At 31.1% G+C, this 15588-nt stretch overlaps 1 protein-coding gene across 4 annotated transcripts in view; it reads left to right on the top strand.

Annotated features, from left to right (window-relative positions):
* LOC105256781 (RNA polymerase II degradation factor 1) overlaps positions 1-15588 on the top strand; it is a 59858-nt gene that overhangs the window by 18369 nt on the left and 25901 nt on the right. The window contains exon 1 of one of the 4 annotated variants that reach the window (XM_025412435.1): positions 2790-2889. The exons of the other annotated variants lie outside the window; for them this stretch is intronic. The gene's annotated coding sequence lies outside the window, so the exon portion shown is untranslated. Of the gene's footprint in view, positions 1-2789; positions 2890-15588 lie in introns of those variants that run through there. 4 annotated transcript variants of the gene reach the window in all.

The raw sequence follows: 15588 nt of genomic DNA, 5'->3' as shown, positions 1-15588 counted from the left end.
GTATTCGCTACTCACATCTCTTGATATCCAACGTAAAGCATAAATATTTTGCTACCAATGTGAATCCCATATTCCTTCTTCCCCATCCTCTTTCATCCCCAGATCAATTCACATTTCTAAAGCTCGGGTTTTTACGATCGCCTATATCCGCATATCTTATATATGTAGCTCGCGATCTGCCAACACCTATCATTATGCCGTCTCACATTTTATATCATTTCCTCTTTGCTATTCGATGAACGCATCGCATCATTCGGAGGGAACTTTCTCGCGAGGACACTCAGGACTTGTCGATTCATCCAGTGTCTCTTAAACGGTATGAACATCTGCCGGTTTGTCTTCCATATATCGCGTTGTTCCGGTTAACTGTATAATGTTATTGCGCGAGATGAGTTATGCGAGGATCTATGATTTAGAGATTGCTTTTAGACATAATTGTATATGTATAGATAAAATTGAAGATCCCTTACAATTACATCATTTTGAAGAAAGACTGAGTTTCTCTTGAATTCCCGTTGTAATCAAATTTTTTTTAATTATTATGTAATATAAGTTTTAAATTCTCATTATGTATGTGTGTGTGGTCAAATTATTTTTGTTTAAGATCTAAGTTTAGGAATTATTATTTAATTAATTTATTATTTAATTTTTATTTCAAAATTAAACATACATATGTATGATAGGATTTTCGTCAAAATAAAAAAAAACAATTTGAAACTCACCATTACAATTTACAAAAACGATATTGCGATCTTAAAATATAAACATATTCAAATTAGATATAAGACATAAGATATAAGTATGTAGAATAATTAATATTTTAAAAAATAATGATTGCGCGTAATTAAATTTTTTACTAATCTTTTAAAAAGATATCTAAAAAAAAGATTATTTAATCTTACTACAAATACATTTTTTACTCATAAACTTTTATTCAATTCATGATAAATAAAAATTTAATTTCAACATAAAAATAATTTAAATAATTATTCATCTTAAGTATCTCACAATATTGAAATATTTTAAATGTATTTATACACACACATACAGACATATATATATAAAATATTAATTAATGTAAATAAGTTATTATAAATTAAAGAGTTAACGATTTTGAAATAAAAAAAAATTAGAATATTACATTACATAATAATTTACAATAATTTAAGATACACTATTATATGGGAATAGAAACAAGCAATTAATCTTACAAATAATAATAAATTAAACAAGTTATAAATTACTCACGATTCCTCTTTATTATGGTATAATGTCCTAGGTCCTTTTCTTTCTCTCTTGTTTAATGCTTCTTCATGGTACTCGCGAAAATACGATTAATTACACGCGCACCAAAACACTAGGATCATAGACACTTTACACAATACTTTCTCTCTCTCGCCTCACGATAATCACATTGTGACGTGTATTTATATTTTGATGAATAAATATCAAATCTATACGATCTGCTAAAAAATTGCGGTAAAATTTACTGTCACTATAATATTTTATCTCTGTGCTGTTAACTAATACTATGTATATGCTTGCATCTTGGAATAATTGCTTGCATCTTTATTATTTCGTATTATAATAAAAATGAATAAATAAATAAATAAATTATATGCATATATATTAAATTGAAAGATAAATATGCATGAATTATAAGTGATATTTAAAAATAAAATTAAGTTTGCTGATTGTTGGTACAATAGATTTCGAAAACAGATTCCGAAATATACATCTTGACAACGATATTTGCAAATGCCGAATTTACATATGCGAAATTTGGTAAATATTAAAGCACGACATATTAATAACAACGATTGCGTTCTTTCCAATTAAACACATCATAACGCTTATTAATTAAACGCTCGATTCGAGTTCGATCTATTGTTTTAGTGACATTTTTGTTAATAACGGGAGGACATGAAAATGATAGCAATTTTGCTCTGAAATCACGTCAATATTATACGAATCGAGTTAATTCCTAGTTAAAATGTGTGTGAATCTGATGTGAATGTAGATTTTATATGTAATATAAATTCAATATGCATATATATTGCAAAGATTCGGTAGATTTTTAACACATAAATTGCATAAAATATACATGTATTATTAATGAAAAATTAATATAGCATATTTTTTTGCTACTTGAGTCAAAAATCCGTCGCCGTGATATTCTTACGTGTCGTTCCAAAATGCGAACGTATACTATTTATCGTCACAATAATGATAAATTGCGTGAGCTGATAATTATTAATTTTAATAACTATGAAAAATATAGGATAGGAATATATTTTCCAAAAGATTACGACGACATACGAAGCGGCTCGTGCTACTGTCTGCCTCGAAACTCACTGCGCGAATGACAAGGTCGTGTAAACAACAGCGTGCTACACAGTCGCAAAAACCGAACATCGTACGATAGTTAATTCGTTGCCATCACGAAATAAAGGTATGCGGGGAATATTATGTGTTTCTTTAACTTTACAAACTAATTACTAATTATAGTTTTTTGTTACTTTGAAAACTAGTTTTACGAGAGTCGAAGGCTGCCAAGATATGTGAAAGAATCTTATTGATGAATACATGTTTTTCTTAAGATACACACACACACACACACACACACACACACACACACACACACACAACAAACAGAATAATACTAAATTTTTCGTCTATCTACGTGTCGGTCCTTTCCCCTCTTTCGATTTTTTGTTATAATGATAAAGTGTATCCCCACTACGCTGACATATCATTGAGGCCAGGTAAAGAAGGACACGTCGCTATTTCTCACATTTGATGTTACACAATTGTGCGATTCGTATCGTTACTGTGTGTTCCTGTTTCAAGAGTGATTAGGAAATTACATCCAAATTGGCAAAAAGAAAGGTAAGCTTGTGTCGTTAATTAGAGAAAATATGTGAGCATTTATATCGAGAGAGATACGAGCAATTTTGCATTATATTGAAGTAATTAACAACTAAAGTGTTTCCATTTGACGGGAAAGTAAAATAAAATTGACATCATACGTGATCATAACATGTTCAGTTTATTCAATTGCAAATATTTGGAGAGTATATAATCAATCAGATATTAATTAAATTGGAGTATTTGCAGAGCGATATCATAAGATGGAGAGGAAAAGTAATCAATCTCTCTCTCTCTCTCTCACTCTCTCTCAATATATCTCATATAAAAGTAGACATATATTTAAAATCGCGAATTAAAAAATTTATAAATTAAATTATAATTTATCTTTCGAATTTTGTTTCTGGAATTTTTGATAAATGTAAATATTTAAAAAAAATTCTATAAATTCTACAAATGAAGAATAAGTCGGAGACGATGATAATTAAAGGTCTGACTACAAACAAGAAAACACAAATACACGAACATAGGATTGAAAGAAAGTCATTAACATTGTCGTCCTCATTTATACTTTACACATTTATATAAGCGATAGAAACTGATGGAATGTAGTAGTAACATGTAAACAAGATTCAGGCATAGCAGTGCGGACTAGAGTAAAACGGATAGCACCGGACACGGATTATATGGGTCCACGGAGGACGTTAATTAACATATTTAACATCCGGTCTCTCGCGTACTCGTTTTATAAATTGCCAGCGCGACCTCGAAGATTCACGATCGAATCGAGATAGGGAATGTTCGTAAATTCCTGAGTTCGTAAATTTGGCATTTTATCTTTTTCCTGTCGGTTGTATAAATTATGCTCGTGCAACAATGTAACAATTTAAATTATTTTACGTGCAGCATAGATTATTCCAGATTATTTATAAAATATTGAGCAAAGAAATAGAACGCGTTCCAACGAAGAAAAATTCCTCGAGAAAGAGCAATTAAAAGAGCAATCGAATTTAATATCAAATTAACATATTCGATGGTCGACGGAGATTTTCCATATTTGTTGTTTTTAATAGTTAGGGCTAAGGATACTCACTGTAATAAATTGGATGGAATTATCTGCGAAATTACTAATTTGTAATCTTTAGATTACATCGGTAGGCTTAGACAGATTCGCTTAATTAAAATTGAACGTATTTGAATCGTATTATTAATTATCTCAATCGATGAACATAATATATAATGATATAGATATTTTTTTCACTTTGTCAATTACTCTTGAATTTTTTTCGTGTTAATTGGACGAAAGAAATTAATGTTTGTAATGATACAAATTAAGCAATATATATATATATATATATATATATATATATATATATGCACAAATAATCTTAAATTTAATAAAATAATATGCAATTTCTCGTCGAGAAATTCTAAATTACATTAATAAATAAATATAATAAACTTGAATGAATGTGCTAATATTATTAAATAAATTGATGTAAATAAAAGCCAAATTTAAAACTATTTTGTTGTTTTATAAACGATAAATTAACGCATACAATACTAATAAAATTCATAAATTTGGATCATGTAAATAGCACATATTATATTGCTCTATTAAATGTCAAGCTGTATATTAATTGCATTAATTGCGAATTCGTATCTATTGATATTATTCTTAATATTTGATTTTTTAATATATTTTTATATTTAATATATTTTGTGCTAATTAAAATAATTGCGGAAATCTTGGAGCATATATTTATTTATTTATGTGTGTGTTTGTGTATGTTTACATGAGACATATTAATAACAGAATTAATTTTGAAAATAAATATTTGTGATATTTATTTTAAAATTTTGCTGCTTGTGTAAAATTATAAAATTATATGTAAAAATGGAATTTTGGAAAACTAAATATCGTAAACAATTTTATGTGTATCATATGTATTATTTTAAGATTATTAAGGTTAAATTGTTGATTAACATACTCGATCAAAATTAACATGAATGCAATCAGTTCTTGGCAATTTCCCTGATCGAAAATGATAGCTAGAACGCTGCGCGTGTCTGTAAACGTGAAATAATACTTAGTATATTATATACACAGAGTATATATTTACATCATTAGTTGTAGAGACCTTTGAATGAGAAATGTTACTTATTAATAATTCATTTGGCTATGGAAATATTTCACGCACGGTAATAACATGGCACATATAGTTTGAAACAAAGCAACGAAATTGCTGATGGCATCCATGACATCGATTAAGCGACACATGTTAAACCTCACAAATTGTTTATTCACTGAGTTTCTTCTGCAAAATTATTAATTTCAGAATTTTATCGGGCAAACGCGTTTACGTGCTTATTCTTCATGAGTAAACACATGAAAAAAGAAAAGATTTAGAGATTTTTCTACAAATATATATATTATTATATTGCTGAGTATACGGAACATTATCCGTTTTATTTTTGTAGGGTATGTTATGTTTGTAGTATATATGCGTTTGTTTTATCTTTGAAAATAAATCCGTATTATGTTGGAGACGAGATAAAGTTTTAACGATAAAACGAAAACTTTACGCATTATCTCAGCATAACCATTAATCTTCTTGCGATTTTTATATTCCGGAATATCAAAGCATTTCAAATACCATTCTTATCGGAAAGAAATGAATAGAGTGCAACGACCGCGATTATTTAGCGAAAGATTTCACGACGAATGAGCGAGGCAAATCGGAGTCGATTAAGGATCGTTAATTATCGTACTTCTTTAATGGCTGGTCGATATTACTTTACAACTTTATAACATGCGAAGTTAATTTTCCGAGCTTTGACTGCTGATGTTAGCTAGAACGAAACTTTTAAAGATAAAATATCAAGTAGAAATATAATTGAGAAAAGATTGCATAGGAGGAATATTTTTATAGTCTGCCGGATAAGGTTTTTTTCTGCATTGTCGTTTAATGCGCCTCCTGCTCTCAGGCATCTCAAGGTAACCCCGTTTCACACATGCTTATTAAAGTCGATTATTAATATATGTTTAACGCGCTCGTAAAAACCGCTGTTAATTAAATTCTTTTTACTATATGTTTCAATGTAATATATACATTCATCATACACATTAGAAAGAAGTAAAAATTTTGTTTTTTTTTTTCTCTTTTAAAAGGAGTAATATATAAATATGATAGACACATATATAATTAATAAAATAAATAATCTTTTATAATAATAGTCACTTTGTAAATTCAAAAAATTAAATATATTTATAAATATATTAATAAATTTTTCAAATCGGGACAATATATCAGATTACAATTACTTAATATTAAAAAATGTAGTTAAATTTTTTTAACACACGAATAATGATATTTTCAATTCCTGTACTTTTTAAATATTCTTTGTTTTATTTTTTCTATTAAGAAAAATATATCTGTAATTAAAAATTAGTTTTTCTTTTAAATATTTATAAAACGCGAGATCAATTGGCAGTAAAAATAAGCAATAATCAAGAAAATGTGCGAGAATTACGTGAGCCGTGGTAGTTTTTAACAAATTCTGAAACGTCATCCATGTTCGTTCGGATTTTACGGCGATGAGAGAACCAGAGAGATTAATTTTCACGGTGGCTCGATGCGCGAAGGACGAAGTAACTCGCGGATAGAATGAAAACTCCCCGGTAAAACTAGTTGCTCGACAAAAACTAGACGCTATTCAAAGGCCGTTTGTAGCGTGCAGCGGGACCGATGAGAGAGCAGGAGGAATGGACGAGTTGCTTGCTTGCTCGCTCGTTTGTTCGTTCAGAAGTAGAATGGAAGCAAAATAAGACAGAAGGAGAAAGAGAGAGAGATGTATGTGTGTGCATCGAGATGACTTTCGGAGGGATGACCGCGGTGAGAAAAGAAGGAACCTGGACAGCCAAGACAAAATGATTTCGTTAAGGAAGACCGCACATGTCGTCAGACTTTCCTAAAGGCTTTTTTTATTAAATGAGGAATTTCTAGGCGACAAGGATAAGGTTTATATAATCCGCGTCGCGTGTGTGGAAGATTGAAACCGATCGAATTTACTTCTACGTTAGAAAAATTAGGCTATGTGTCATGAGGGAATTATACATGTATACTTACATATATTACAATATATATTTTGTGACAAATGGACGTATAAACATTTTTAAAGTTAATTTCTGAAAGATTTATTTCTCTTTATTTATCCAATTTTTTAAAGATTATTTATTTTTTTTTATTTTTAATTAATTTTTTCATTTATCTAATTTTGCAAAGAATAATCAAATTACATGTATATATTAACCGCGTATCTTTAGTTCGTTTCAGATTCCAACGAAATTTTATTAGTCGAATTAATATAAATTATAGTTTTAGAAAGAAGCAAGAAATTAAAGTTAACTTTACTAAAACCGTTCATGACCTGCTTCTATCTTTATTGGCTAGAAACTGGAGAAACTGCACCAAAAATTTTTGACCTATTTCTTACTTTAAATGCGATTTTATTTTAAGCAGTTTTGTGAAAAATAAGTATCACAGATATGCGGATAATATATATATATTTTTTTTTTGGTACATGTAAAACAAAATTGAAATAATAATATGTAATAATATGTATATATGTATGTGTGTGCTAAAAAAATACAAAATATATAAAAATAAAAATGGTATAAAAAATAGTGTGATATTTTTATAAATGTATGAATAATTCGAGATTTGTAAGAATGATTTTTCAAAATTTTGCAACTTTTTTTCTAATTTCTTCTTTTTTCTGCTGGCAAATCGAAGAAAATAATTATGTTCCGTTCCTTGAAAATGTCAAAATACAAAGGACTAAGATATTACAATATTACAATCACAATATTACAATAAACCCACAATAAAGAGTACACGTCAGCGGATAAAGTAGTATTAAATGTGTCGCATTAACCCGTCATAAGCGAGACAATTAAAGTGATCTGTCTGAGACGCGGATGCTGTACGAGGGAATATATGAGTTGCCGTTATCATCGCGTGGCATTTGAATATGCATGAGTTATTTAAACAGTGTAACGTAAAACGAATATACGAATATCTGGCTCGCAAAAAGCTGTACTTAATTGTAGCTTAGTTACGGCTTTCTATACTTGACACCGTATTTTTTAATTTTCGCAGCCATTGCTGGATCTGTCATCTTATCATAATATCTTATTCCTCATCGTAACGTGTCAATCTTTTTGAATCGATGCACATCTCAATTTATTTTATAAAATATTTTAGACTCCCTTTTGTTTTTGTCACGCAAAAAATTATTTATTTAATTAATAAAAATAATATTAATCTCTAAGTATAGATTTTTTTAAATAGGAAAAATCTAAATTTAAAAATATTATAAAAATATTATAAAAAGATTTAAAAATAAAATAAATAGATAAAAATATTAAGGTAAAATATATAAAGATAAAATAAATAGATTTAAAAATATTATAAAAATATTAAAAATATTATTTTTAAATACTAATTTTTTAAATTTAAATATTGCAAAATTACTTGTTCAATTTCAAGCATTAAAGACACCGCCATCGAAAATCTTTCGCGGTATTACGAGGTCAAACCATATATAATTTAATTATCTTCGAGGATGCTTTCTCCCGTATTGATAAAATATATTATAATCGATACTTTTGCAAATCGTTAGAGGCAAATTGTTACGGTCAGTTCACTCCTCTTTGGTATGCCTGTTGATAGCATCGACACAGTTTCGTTCCTGCGGCGAAGAAACATTGGAGCTTCGATTAACGACTGCATGAGAGTAGCATAAAGCGATCCGTTTCCTTGATCCAACCCTGACCCTCCTCTTCTTCGACGCACATAAACTAATCATAAATCTCGTATTTTCCTTTTGAGCCGTTGTGTATACTCATTTGACGCATATTGCGCGATTGCGTGGCTACGATAAAGAAGGCGTGTGACGTTACTCGAAAGGCAATAAATATTATAAAGAGAGAAAGAGAGAGAGATCTCGGGACAGAGAGAGGAATCAGTTTATTATTCTGTGGCAAGTTCTAGATATATATAATAAGACAGTGCATGTCATAATAATAACAGTAACATGATATATAAGATTCTCTCAGTAAGATGCGAATGATACTGAAAGTCATTAGAGGGAAATGATACAGATATGAATCAGTGAATTGCTTATAATGATGCATATATGAGCATGTGACGAAGTAAAATATGTCATTAGTATATGTGCTAATTATAAAATTTGAACGACGCAACATCATAATGATAATAGCAATAATATAAAATTATGTATGCGTTATATAAAGAGAATACAAAATATAAAATTATTCAAAAAGTAATGGACATATGTACGCATAAAGTAATTTTATTGCAAATATATTAAAATAAAACAAAATATTCAGTTAAATCTTCCATCAGAAATGCTTGCAAAAAATTTGGAATATTAAAAAAAAATTATCTCTTTTATATAAAATGTAATGTTTCGTGTGTTACTTTAATAAAATAGCATTTTGAAGGAAATATGTATGCAAGACACTTAGGAAGATTATAGATCAGAGGCTGTGCGTAAGCGTTTGTTGCGTCATTACCGGATATAAAACTTTATGGAAGCTGTCGTCGGTACGCAGGGAGTTAAAGACTGCAAATGATGGACAATGAACCTTGAACTACCCCTTTTTTCTACCTCAGAAAACGAGCGTAGCGACGATTAGCGAGCGAAAGGAAGGATAAAAGAGGGGAGGGACTCGATCTTTTCCTACTTTGCCGTCCCCGTCCACGTTCTTCTTCCTTTTCTATACATGCAGGACTCGTCGAGCGTCTCTCAGCTCACCTGTGACGCGGGGAAGCACGCATGGTTGAGTCGTTTAAGTGCATCCACATAGTAGTGGAGTCTAGTTCCTCGGTCGAGCCACCTACCCTACCACGTAAATTCTTCACCGTGACGCACACATCGGTAACCACCGTTTCTTCTTCTTCTTCTTCTCTTCTTCGACCTCTTCTTCCTCAACGTATTTTCTCACGGACACCGTTGTGTGTCCACTGTCCTTCTCGGTCAATAGAACCCTCCCCAAAAGTGGCAAACACCCGCCATTCACCACTATTGCGTACTATCATACCACAATCTCGGTTCCCATCGCGACGACGTGTGTGACCGTTGCATTTTCCGCGTTTCTCAACCGCATGTTACCGTTAGAAAAACAGATAAACGTATAACTGATGGATTTAATCGCACGCTACTTTACGGTTCCGCTATCGTTTGCAATCGTTCTTGAAGAAGGTAATCATATACAGGATGTCCCATTTTAATCGATGACCCCGAATAACTTTTTTAATTTTGATTGTAGGAAAAAATGTTTCAGACAAAAGGTGCATGGCTTGAAGGGGGACATAAGATGGTATCATTGGATTTATTTTGAAAAGTTGTTTGAAGATCACATGAAGGCCACCTTCAATTTTTTTAATGGAACCCCCCCATTTTTTATTACTTATTCTTGTAGCTTATCTCGAGAGCTTTTCAAAACACTATAATAAAGTATTTCTTCATTGAGTACTTTTCGAGTTATGAGGCTTGAAATCATTTCTTAATAATTTTACATAAACCATAAAATATCTAGTAAAATATTCATTTTTTTATTATCCTACCTTAATACTTTTATATACAAAATAATGAGAGGAATCAATTGCTGTAAAGAAAAACACATAATTATTTCGAAGAAAAAATATGTAATTTGCAATTAACAATTCCATATTTTTTCTTAAAAACAACTGTGTTTTTCCTTTACACCAATTGATTCCTCTCATTATTTTGTACATAAAAGTATTAAGGTAGGATAATCGAAAAATGAATATTTTACTAGATATTTTATGGTTTATGTAAAATTAAGAAATGATTTCAAGCTTCACAACTCGAAAAGTACTCAATGATGAAATACTTTATTATAGTGTTTTGAAAAGCTCTCGAGATAAGCTACAAGAATAAGTAATAAAAAATAGGGGGTTTCATTTAAAAAATTGAAGGTGGCTTTTCAAGATAAAACCAATGATACCATCTTATGTCCCCCTTCAAGCCATACAACTTTTGTCTGAAACATTTTTTCCTACAATCAAAATTAAAAAAGTTATTCGGGGTCAGCGATTAAAATGGGACACCCTGTATAATATTAATCATATGTAATATAGTTATATATCGTGTCATATATTAATGACAATCGTGTTATTATGAGCATAAATTTGATGGCTTCTCTGTAAACATTTTTCGACGATTTATATACGTCTCTTCCGAAGACAAGAAACAATTACAATTTTCGCGTTATGCTTGTACGCCGCGAACAGGATGAAAGCATCACAGCGGGAGACAATTCTGCCGCCTACGCGAAATTCGCCGGGCGTTGCAGACGCCCACGCGATAATAACGCCGAGAGTAAGAGTCCAACGGCGGTGAAGGAATCTTTATCGATTTTGCAACGCGACGATGACGAGATACTTGAAACGCGACATCGAATGCGACTGCGTCGACCTAAGAGAGAGAGCGTGGATCCAACTTGCCACGTCTCGCGATAACGAGCGAGTGATAAAGGGTTAAGAGACTGCATAAAGACCAAAGTCCAAAAAGACGATGAGAAGAGGCGAACGAATGGTGGTCATCGAACGTTGTCACGGATTAGAGAGCCTTGTATAAGGTTCTGCGCATCAACACGTTTTATCGATCGATCAGACAAGTAGATGATGGAATTAATAATTATAATATCAGATATATTTATATATAATTATTTTGTGACTAGATAATCTCTGTAACATTTTGCTAAATAAATTGCTGCTATCATATTTAGCCTAGAATTTTAATGGGGGGTATCGAATTATATCGATTAAATGATCAGCGCGACAACATGCGCTTTGAATTTCAATAAAAAGGGAGATATTGCTTTTTACATAAAACGCGCGAGATTTATTCTAGCGATATCTCGATGAGAAACGAGATACGATATGAAACTAACGGCAATATCGACGGAAGAGACGCTTATAAAATCAAGGTGAGATCTAGATACCATTAATCGCATCTTTAATCATGTGTTAGCAAATCGAGAATCGTGAGAAATGCGAAATTTATTGTTTTAGACGATGCATTGCATCCGAGAGCGTATTCTCATATGTATCGATGCATCTTTTATTTGTGGCTTCTATAATCAATCTTGAATTATCTCTTCCTCTTTCTTTTTGTAAATTTTCTTTATCTGAATATCTGTATTTTTAATTGCTTATAAATCGGTTGATTGTTTAAATATTCTTGTTAATGGAAAATGTGGATCTCAAATAGATTGGAGAATTTATAAACCATAGATATTCTGATTAACAATCTCATGGCACTCTTTGCATTTCAAGGAAAATTACGTTAGAAATACGGTAACTATTAGCGATAACTTCTTCCATAATGAAGTACAAACAATGAAACTTGTGGGCAAAATGGAGAAATAACAATACAGGCTATATAAGGAATGCATAATAATACAATGTTATTTTTCATGGGAAATTGAACATTCTTGTCTTATAACGATATAGTTTTCATTATTTACATACATTTCATTATTTTCATTATTTACATTTCAAGAAGTGATGCATCGTGTACAATCTCGCATAAGCAAGATAAATATATTTATTCGAAAGTTCTAATTGCAAATATGTTAGCAATGGTAATTATAAAAATTAAATTGCTAGAGAAAATTAACTTCGAACTTATTAAACAATTTATAAATACGAATACGATTAATATCTCTCTCTTTCCTTCTCTTTCACTTAATATCGTTATTGTAGACAAGAAATTAATGACTTTTAACAAATAAATTTTATAATTTGAAGCACAATAAAATATGCGCATTTTAAACTATTAAACAATTGATTTTATTTTTTAAATAAAAAGAATAATTTTTTAATAATGTTGTCAAAACAAATAATTATATATAATGAATTTTGAATCGATTTTTAAGCTCTTCTATATTATTAAGAAATAAAATCATATATTCCCATTTAAAAAGATAAAGGCAATTTTAAGTCTTATCACAAAACTAACGCTCTTTAAATTTTTATTATCAAAATTTGTTCTTTATTAAAAAAAGAACTATTTTTAAAATTATCATTTTCTTTTTCACAAACTATATTAGAAGTGACTCAAATTGTGCGGAGACCATTACCTACAGTGAGAGACCGTATATGTATAAACGTTACATTGTATTATATTATATCGTAACTACTATCAGAGTTATTCTACACTACTGGACTCTCTTTAAGAATAACATTTCTTAGCAGCATGTATAATTTCCAAGAGCGTTTCTCACGCGCCTTGGCGCGAATATAATCGGGCTTGATAGCAGAAATCGATAGTGGATGCGAGCCGGTCATCAAGCCGGCCGCGAAAGGGGTAAGTGCAGCAGGTATATGCGGTTCATTAAAAATCCTGGATCGACAAGCACGGATGTGGATATCGACTCGGCCGCGCTGAATTGCGTTCGTCGAGAAACGGGTTCGCCGGAGGAAAAAGGAAGGAAATGAGAAAATAGGAAACGACTGAAACGTGCGTACCCGCGATATCAACTCTCTCTCTCTCTCTGATACAATCGACAAGATTCTACGCGCGAATCGTTAATCGAATCCCACACTGCAATGCGTTTTGTCATCGATTTTACGGTTCTATGCCATACGTGTCCCGTATTTGGAAATACTTGCCGTTGGTAGATTGGCTGGTTGAGAAAATCAACCTAATTATAGCTTCTGATGCGGCAAACATTGGGAAAAATTTATATCAATGGAATTTATAGAAAAATTTTTACCTTAAAATGTCAAATGTTGGGCGCAGTTGACAGATGGATGTAAAATCCGCGTTCTGTCAATAACAGCCGCGAATTCTTATCCATTGATTGATCTCGGGAGCACTAAGAGAGAAGATAGTGATCTCGGTTGAGGCGATGATCCATCACAATGTGGATGGTTAAAAGTGACGGATAGATTAGCGAGTGAGAGAATCCGCGCCGAGATTTTATAGCTGCAACAACTTTCATTCTGCGAGAAATTGAAAGACATAACTATACTTTCTTAACTTATACTTTCTTAAAAATTCCAATTAATATGTTTAATTAACAATTTACATTTTCCTAAATTAAATTAGAAGAAGTTAAATTGTCCCAATTCCTATACATCTTGCGTATTAACACATCAGCTGATAATCAAGCGCAAAACTGGACAGTCTCAATCAATCTCACAAGCATATTTTTCACGAATAATGATTGATGGATAGCGCTTATTTATACGAATAAACAGCTAGCGTTGGCTACTAATTAAAATTTGCTATTCTAATTGAAATGCATGACTCCTAATCGTGAGATCTATTCAATCTCGATCTGTATTCTGTATTAGAAATGTATCAAGCGTGCGATGGGAATTTATTCTGGGCTGTCTCACACGGCAAAAACGACGATCAACACACTCGGATGTTCAAGAGCCGAGATCGAGACAGAAATTAAAAGCGAGTAGATCAAGCTCTTCCTGCGTCTCTTCATCTTCGCTCGAATCAGCTTTCCCCCGGTCAATCGTGAAAAGCCGCTCGATTTTCTCTTATCTTTGCCGTGCCCTACATCCCCCGATAATGATTCCACGCAATCGACAGCCACTAATCTGCGTTTCGATCGCGTCTTTTTCTTTGCCTCCCAATACGCGCCGCAAGCGTGTTATTACCAACGTGAAAATCTCGTCGAACCATGAAGTTGTTGGCGCACATACGTGGATTTTTCTTCCTTTTCTCTCATCGAATTACGAACCATAATTTATCCCGTAATGTTGGATACAAAATTTCTCGTCGGCCAAATTGTGGCCTGTGATTGCGCCGCGAGTTTCGTCGAATCAGAGTCGTGAAAACAGAATATTGATCAAGCGAACGATGATTTTAATTCTGTGACGTGCAAAATTGATCATGATAAAATTTATCTTGAATAATTTTAGTCATTTAATAAATTTTTTTAAAAATTTCCGAATGGTTAATTTAATCTTTAAACATTTTAAATAATTTAAATAATTTATACATGCGCGGGATGTGAAAATAATTAGATCGAAATAAATTATTCTATTTGCTTATAAATAATTACTTATTTATAAATAATTCTCTAATAATAAAAAATTAAAAAATGCAAATTTCAATTTTAACATATTGCACGAAAATTCAATGTATAATTAAGAATGTATGTTGGAATCAATATATAATTAAAATATTTGCATTAAAATTACTCAGCTATTTCGATTCTTGAAAATTAATTTATTGACAAATTGGGCGACTAATTTTTATCAAAAGATGAACTGACAATTGTGTTTTATTTTAGAAATAAGATGAGCTAAATCGAATATTGAACTAAATCGAAGAATGATTATACATTATCAACTTCTTGTTTTACGCTTTATGACTTTGTCAAGTCCTTAAGTTCACAAAAGAGATTATATAAGAGAATGTCTCACAAAGTCTTATTAATCCCTAAACCATAGCGAGGCACACATTCGATTAAGAAACTTTAAATCCTATTTAACGTAACTATAGTTGTAAAAGGCTCAGTAACGTGTCATCCATTTCGCATTAAGACACTAATTATATCAAAATTATGTGCATGGATAATTCTAAAAAAAAAAATATTATTTTACACCTGTTTATATTTTTTTCTTTATTCATTCACTT

Source organism: Camponotus floridanus, unplaced genomic scaffold, assembly GCF_003227725.1.
Source record: "Camponotus floridanus strain SB8 unplaced genomic scaffold, Cflo_v7.5 scaffold50, whole genome shotgun sequence".
Lineage (NCBI taxonomy): Eukaryota > Metazoa > Arthropoda > Insecta > Hymenoptera > Formicidae > Camponotus > Camponotus floridanus.
The sequence above is the reverse complement of the archived record's forward strand: the minus strand, read 5'-3'. Positions and strand labels throughout refer to the sequence as shown.